The sequence below is a fragment of the Ornithorhynchus anatinus genome, chromosome 17 (assembly GCF_004115215.2).
Source record: "Ornithorhynchus anatinus isolate Pmale09 chromosome 17, mOrnAna1.pri.v4, whole genome shotgun sequence".
Lineage (NCBI taxonomy): Eukaryota > Metazoa > Chordata > Mammalia > Monotremata > Ornithorhynchidae > Ornithorhynchus > Ornithorhynchus anatinus.
Genome location: NC_041744.1, coordinates 18,254,255 through 18,261,778, shown reverse-complemented (window position 1 = coordinate 18,261,778; position 7,524 = coordinate 18,254,255). Strand labels below are relative to the sequence as shown.

Genomic DNA, 7,524 nt, shown 5'->3' with positions numbered 1-7,524 from the left:
AAAAGGCAGAGTTATCATGGGAGTCAATCAGCGTGATCTCAAACACAATGTGATAGGGGGAAAAAAACCTGACATTTCCAGATATGAAAATAATTCACTGATGAGAAATTTGAGAGACTGGGAAAGAAACTTTTTTTCTGTATTTGAAAGCTGATAACTCCTGTAATGGGTATCACGGGGCATATTTCCGAGTGATCTAATGGCTCTTCTCTTTATGAGTGCTCCTTCTCTTTTCTTCAAAATCACTAGGTGCTTACACCGCCTTGTAATATGCTTAAAAGGGGACAGGGAAAGAACTTGTCCTAGTGGAAAGAGCCCAGACCTGGGTTCTAATCCCTGCTTGGCCATGTACCCGCTGCGTGACCTGGGGGAAGTCATTTCACTACTCTGGGCGTCAGTTCCCTCATCTGAAAAATAGGGATTCGATCCTTGTTCTCCCTCCTCGTTAGACTGGGAGCCCCAAATGGGACCCGATGATCTTGTATCTACCCCGGTGCTCGGTACAGTGCTTGGCACATAGTAGGCGCTAAACAAATATCACAGGTATTATTATTATTATTAGGGACCCAAGTTCTTATTCAGCCTCCTGAATACTGGTCCACAGAGAAGGAAGGTATGCTATCAAGTCATACAGTTCCATGACCGACAAGCAACCTTCCACTCTGCCCACAGTGGCATCCAATCTCATGTCATGCTAGAAGAGTAATAATAATAATGATGGTATTTGTTAGGCACTTCCTATGGGCCAAGCACTGTTCTAAGCGCTGGGGTAGGCACAAGGTAATCAGGTTGTCCCGTGTGGGGCTCAAGTCCTAATCCCCACCTTACGGATGAGGTAACAGGCACAGAGAAGTTAAGTGACTTGCCCAAAGTCACAAACTGATAAGCGGCAGAGGCAGGATTAGAACCCACAACCTCTGACTCCCCAGCCCGTGCTCTTTCCACTAAGCCACACTGCTTCTCATTACATCATGGGGATTAAATCCTCTTCCCTCCAACCGAGACTGTGAACCCCCTATGGCACAGGAACTGTGACCAGTCTGATAAATGTCTACTGCAGCGCTTAAAACAGTGATTGACACATAGTAAGCACTTACCAAATACCATTAAAAAAATTAGAACAAACGATACCAGACACTTTTTATATAAATTGCAGCGTGAATGACTTGAGTATCTTGACTGGGGTAAAATCCAGAGATGACTGGTAGTTGCTTAGATAAATTTCTTAAAATAAGAATATTTACAGTAGCATTTAAGTGCTTACTATGAGTCGGGCACTGTACTAAGAGCTGGGGTGGATACAAGCAAATTGGGTTGGATGCAGTCCCCGTCCCTCATAGGACTCACAGTCTTAATCGCCATTTGACAGATGAGGGAACTGAGAAGTGAATTCATAGATAATTGGGGCACAGAGATGCGACATGAAGGACACAGACTCCTCACCATCGGCTTTAAAAGCAGTCCACCCCCTTTCCCCACTCCTACCTCACATCGCTCCTCTCCTACTCCAATCCAGCCCGCACACTTCGCTCCCTCTAATGCCAACCTTCTCACTGTGACTCCATCTCATCTGCCTCGCCGCCCACGTCTCGTCTTTGGCCTGGAACGCCCTCCCTCCTCCTGACAGGCCATCATTCTCCCCCTATTCGAAGCCTCACTGCAAGCACATCTCTTCCAAGCGGCCTTCCCTGACTCAACCCTCTTTTCTTCCACTCTCTTCTGCATCGTTCTGACTTGCTGTCTTTATTCACCGCCCCTCCGGGCCCCTCAGCACTTATTTACATATCTATAATTTATTTATATTAAAGTCTATCTCCTCCTCTAGACCGTAAGCTCACTGTGGGCAAGGAACACTGTTATATTGTTCTATTGTACTCTTCCAAGTGCTCAATACAGAACTCTGCACAGAGTAAGTGCTCAATAAATAGTATTGATTGACTGATTTGCCCAAAGGCATAGAGCAGACAAGTAGCAGATCCAGGATTACAACCCAGTTTCTTCTGAGTTCCAGGATCGGGCTCTATCCACTAGACCACGCTACCAAGTGCCGGGGGAGGTGTGAGAATCAGGTAGGACCCAATTTCTGTCCTACCGGGGGCTGCCAGACTAAGAGAGGACAGAGTGGTGCCTAGTATTTCTCCAGGAGTAATTCAGAAATCGAGAGTTGCTTTAATGTTCTCTACATTTTTTCCCCAAAATTGATTCCAAAGTTTCTAAACTGAATAGGTACACTACCAACCCCCCACAGTTAGGTGCTGTTATATTTAATTAGCCTACCTCTAATTAGCATTTAGCTAGTATACACTACACTGAGAAAAAGGACTGAAAAGGCATTTAATTGTACTGAAAAGCTTAGGCATGACTAAGGAACAATCGCTATTCTAAATTAATAGGTTCTCCTCCTAATTTTTTTACCTTTTTTTTTCATTCAGACCTCTCCTTCTTAAAGAAATTCTAAATTTTCAGACACATGAGTTTGTAAGAACCTGATTTAGGCATTTTGAGGCATTTGGACATTGCTCAATGTAAAATAGGAACAGATCCTGAAACTCATCGATGTTAATAAATTTAAAGGTGGAAAAATAAATGTTTTGGAAGGCGTGACTCCAGTAGTACAGTGACTACTGCAAACAGTGATCATTCTATAGCATTTGAATCAGGTTCAAATCTTCTCCGATTAACTACAGTAAAAATATTTCAAAGGCAGTCTAAAGATAGATTTCATGATCCTTGAAATTCTATTATCCCACCCCGAAGTAGTTTTTTTTTTTCATTTCCCATTTTCCCTCCAATTTTTCTTCCCTTACAGTAGTAATAATAATAATTACAATTACTGTGGTATTTGTTAAGCGCTTATTATGTGTAAGTACTGTACTAACTGCTGGGGTGGATCCAAACAAATCAAGTTGGACACAGTCCCTGTCCCTCCTGGGGCTCACAGTGTTCAACCCCATTTTGCAGATGATGTAACTGAGGCATAGAGAAGGAAGTGACTTGCCCAAGGTCACATAGACAAGTGGCAGAGCAAGGAACAGAACCCACGTCCTGCTGACTCCCAGACCCGGTTTTTATCCACTAGGCCATGCTGCTTCTCATAATGTCTGTCTTGATGGTTTTGTGGTTTGTCCAAACCGAGGAGAAATGTCCTCTCCACTATTAATAGTAAGAATGACAATAATGATGTTTGTGGCATTTGTTGAGCACTTACTATGTGTCAAGCACTGATTATAAGTGCAGAGAAAGATATAGACACAGGTCAGACACAGACACTGTCCCACACAGCGCTCATTATCTAAGTAGTAGGGAGAGCAGGTACTGCATCCCCATTTTTCAGATGCGATAACCGAGGCATAGGTAAATCAAGCGACTCACCCAAGGTCACACATCAGGCCCGGGGAGAGCTCGGGATTGAAACTCAGGTCCCCTGACTCCCAAACCCAGTCTCTATCCTTTAGGCCCTGGTGCTTCTCGTCAGTACCCAGGTACGCTCTATCAAGCAATGGAACTTACTGAGCGCTTACTATGTGCAAGGTGTTGCATGCAGCACTTCCCACATAGGATCAGTCATGAAGAAATATTGCATCAGTTCATTTTAAAATGGGATTATCCCCCATTCAATCCTACGTACTCACTTTCCCCTTACCTCGAGGATAATTCACATCCAAAACGGAACTCCCTGTCTTCCCACCCAAATCCTGTCCTCTCCCTAACTTTCCCACCACTGTAGACAGCACCAACATCCTCTCCATCTCAAGTCCATAACCTTGGCGTTATTCCCCGACTCACCTCTCTCATTCAAGCTGCACATTCAATCCGTCACCAGATCCTGTCGATTCAACATCGACGACATCGCTAAAATCCGCCCTCTCTCTCCATCCAAATTACCTTAGCGCACAGTAAGTACTCGATACAGGCGATTGATGGATTAAACGAATCTCCTCCAATTCATCAAAAAGCACCCATCTGCTTCCAGCCTCGGCCCGTCTCCAACTACCCCATCCTCCTGCACTGCACAACCCAGGAGAATGAGTTCACTTTAGGTCAAGATCCTGAATCGGCTGGTTTCGGAACCCATTCGGGACAAGAAATACGACATGTCTATCTGCCCTTCTTGCCCCTGGAGTGCTGTCTCTTCAGGAAACGCCAACTAATAAGCAAAAAACTCCATTAAGTTCATTCTTCTTTCCCAGGTTCCCAGGCGAACAGCGGGGAGGGGGATTCTAGATATCGCCTCTGAATTCTTCCCACAAATTAGAAATCACATGAGTCCTCGAAGCAGGTTTCCTGTAAGGGAAGAAATTAATTTCGCATTTCCTCGGAGCAGAAGCCAGAGTGAACACAGTATGAGATAGCGTGAGCTCACTGACTCTGACAGTTGGGAGCTTTCTCTGACAGTCCCCAGGTACCCAGGGAAATGTCTGTTATAGTGTTATATCGTGCTCTCCGAACCGCTTAGTACAGTGCTCTGCACACAGTACGCGCTCAATAAATGACTAATGTTCCCTAACACAACACTTCAAAACATTTTAAAAAAAAAACCTCCGTCCAAAATGTAAATAAACCATCAATGTATTTCAAACAAATTACAGAATCGATATTTTCGTGGTGAGTAGAGACTCATAATTGGTTTCTATCGGCCTAATAGAAATTGCTTTAGGCTAAAGGTTAATCATACACACTGCTCCTTCACTGAGCATCGAGGGTTGCCAAAACCATTATGTTTTTCATGATAGCTTGCATCACGAGCTTCGTTTCTATAGACTCAAACCCACGTTCAGATTTTTTTTTTTTTTAATGAACTTCCTCCTAGTTGGCCACGCTGTACAGCACTTAACCAACTGGTCAATCCTAAGCAGAGTCCTACCCATTCCATTCTAGCTTGGGCAGTGGCTAGCAAGTGGACTCCACGGATACACTTTCTCCAGAACCTCCTGTCCTCTGCCATAATCCACAACCTTCCTAACGGTTCTTCCGTGACCGTTATGGTCTCTATCCATCCAGCTGCTGGTCTGCCTCTCGCGCGCTTTCCCTGGACTTTTTATAGCATTTGTGACTTCTCCAAAGAATTAGTCCTTTCCTGATAAGATGTCCAAAATATGCTCATCTAAGTCAACTCATTGGGCCTTCCAGAGACCACTTTGGCTTAGTTTGTTCCAAAATCCATTTGTTTGCTTGTCGGGCAGTCCATGATATTTGCAAAACCTTCTCCAATGCCCCATTTCAAAATAACTGATGCTCTTTCTATCCTGCTCTTTCACTGTCCGACTTTGATCCATACACTGTCACTGGAAACACCATAGAATTGACTATCTGTATTTGTGTGGCGATTGTTACATCAACGTATTTCATGACTTTCCAGGCTCTTCATAGGAAGTCTTCCTAACATTAATCTTCAGTATATTTCTTGACTAGTAGTTCCTTTATTGTTGATTTTCAATCCCAGGAGAGAAAGATTGTCAATTACTTCAATCTTCTCTCCATCCACTACAAATGCGTTCAAACTTCCAGTTGTCATGATCCTGGTTTTCTTGACATTCAAATGTAGGCCCATCCTTCTGCTCTGCTCCTTAACTTTTAATAATAAGCCCATCAAATCTTCTTCACTTTCTGCTAGTAGAGTAGTAGCATAATGAAGGTTGGTCTTATTCGTTCCTCCAATTTTTACTCGCCGTTTGTCTTCATCCAGCGCTTAGAACAATGCCCGGCACATAGTAATCCCTTAACAAATGCCATAATTATCGTCATCCAATCTGGTTTCTTTCAATATGTATTCGGAATCAAGGATGAACAGATAAGGAGATAAGATACATCCTTGTCTTTCACCCTTACTTATTGGAAATCAATCCGTTTCTCCATATTCTGTTCTTATTGTAGCCTCCTGTTTGGCATACAAGGTCCATATTAATGCAATTAAATGGTCTGGCATGCCTATTTTCCTTAAGGTGCTCCAGAGTTTCTCATGATCCACCTAGTCAAAGGCCTTACTGTAATAAAGAGCATGCTGACTTTCTTTTGATATTCTCTTGTTCTTTCAGTTTGCCAATGGACCTCAGCAATCCGAGCACTGTGCTGAGCACAAATATGTTCCACTGTACTCTCCAAAGTGCTTAGGGCAGCCCTCTGCACAAGGTAAGCGCTCAGTAAATACCACTGAAGGATCGGTTGCGGCAAGATAGAATCAATGTGAGCCCTGAGAGGGTCAGAGAACCTTCCTCCATCAGCTCACCCTGAATCAGCCCCAGCTCTTAGCACATAGTCCGCGCTTAGCAAAGACCACCACTGAGCAGAGTCATCGCCAAGCAGGGAGACGAGAGCAAGTTACACTGGCGGTAACCATGGAGACGCTAGTCTAAAGCCGGGGAAATCCCGGGGGCAAAGCCGGCTTTCTATTACTCCGCCTTGGATAACCCCCTCGCCTCATCCCCAGACATCCCCGATCTCCTCCCCCGATTGGCTCCGAGACGAAAACTCTCAGAGTGGCAATCGAAACGGGTCTGAGGTATTTAAAGAATAGATTGTATTGTCAAAAGTTTCACTGCAGTCTCAAATCAAACCCATTTCTCCCCAGGACTCCAAAGGCACGGATGATGTACGACGGCACCTGGAGAACGGCTAGAGATTAATTTTTGGAGCCCTGTAATATACCCTTCTGAGGCTTAACTGAATTCTGGAGCAAACTTAGTAGCCCTAATTATCCGCAGTTGCAAGTGATTAAAAAACACAAATCACCGGGAGCCGAAATCGATGGAGGCAATGAAAAGCAGCCTCTACATCTCTGACTATTTAAGTTGCTAAATTCTCCATTTGTTTCTTTGATGCGGCAGCTCGATGCATTGTGTTCCTGAGACACTTCCTCATAACAAGAAACATATGAGACAAATTAAATATTGATGTTCACCGTGGTGGAGTTACAATATTTCACGGGCTTTCGCGGGAGAGGCACAATGTTCCCGGTTGCCAGTGCTTGGGTGGAAGATGAAAAGCGATCTTTTTCTTCCAGAAGAAATCAGACAAGTCATTTCAACTCTGTTTACCCGATACCCAACCATTTCCCACTCTCCCAGGGAGCAGAGATGTTGACGAACTGGGTGGTTTCCTGGACCAAGGGCCTCTCCTGGGACCCGGGTTTGGGACCCCCGTCAGAGAACCGCAAAGACCAGATCGAGATGGTTGGTCATCGACTCAAACCAAGTGTCTGTTGGCCACAGAATCCTCCCCGAAAATATATATATATATATATATATATATGCCAAATACATTCTACGGAAGCCAGCTGCCTGTGGCAGTGAGTTAATGTAAAGATCAAAAGCAGCTCTGAGAGCTGCCACAGAATACACACATCCTTCACGACGACTTTTTTCTGGGTTTTTTTAAATGGCATTTTTTTCAGCACTTACTCTGTGCCATGCAGTCTAACACTTGGGGCACATTCGAGGTAATCAAGTTGGACCCAGTCCCTGTCCCACATGGGGTCCACAGACTTAATCCCCCTTTTACAGATGAGATAAATGAAGCAAGAGAATT

At 44.2% G+C, this 7,524-nt stretch overlaps 1 long non-coding RNA gene across 1 annotated transcript; it reads left to right on the top strand.

Annotated features, from left to right (window-relative positions):
- The first annotated feature begins 5,821 nt into the window (after positions 1–5,821).
- Positions 5,822–6,902, top strand: LOC120638958. Its single transcript, XR_005661015.1, has 2 exons — positions 5,822–6,129; positions 6,569–6,902. It is a non-coding gene; the product is annotated as an uncharacterized LOC120638958 (long non-coding RNA).
- Positions 6,903–7,524: the final 622 nt, after the last annotated feature.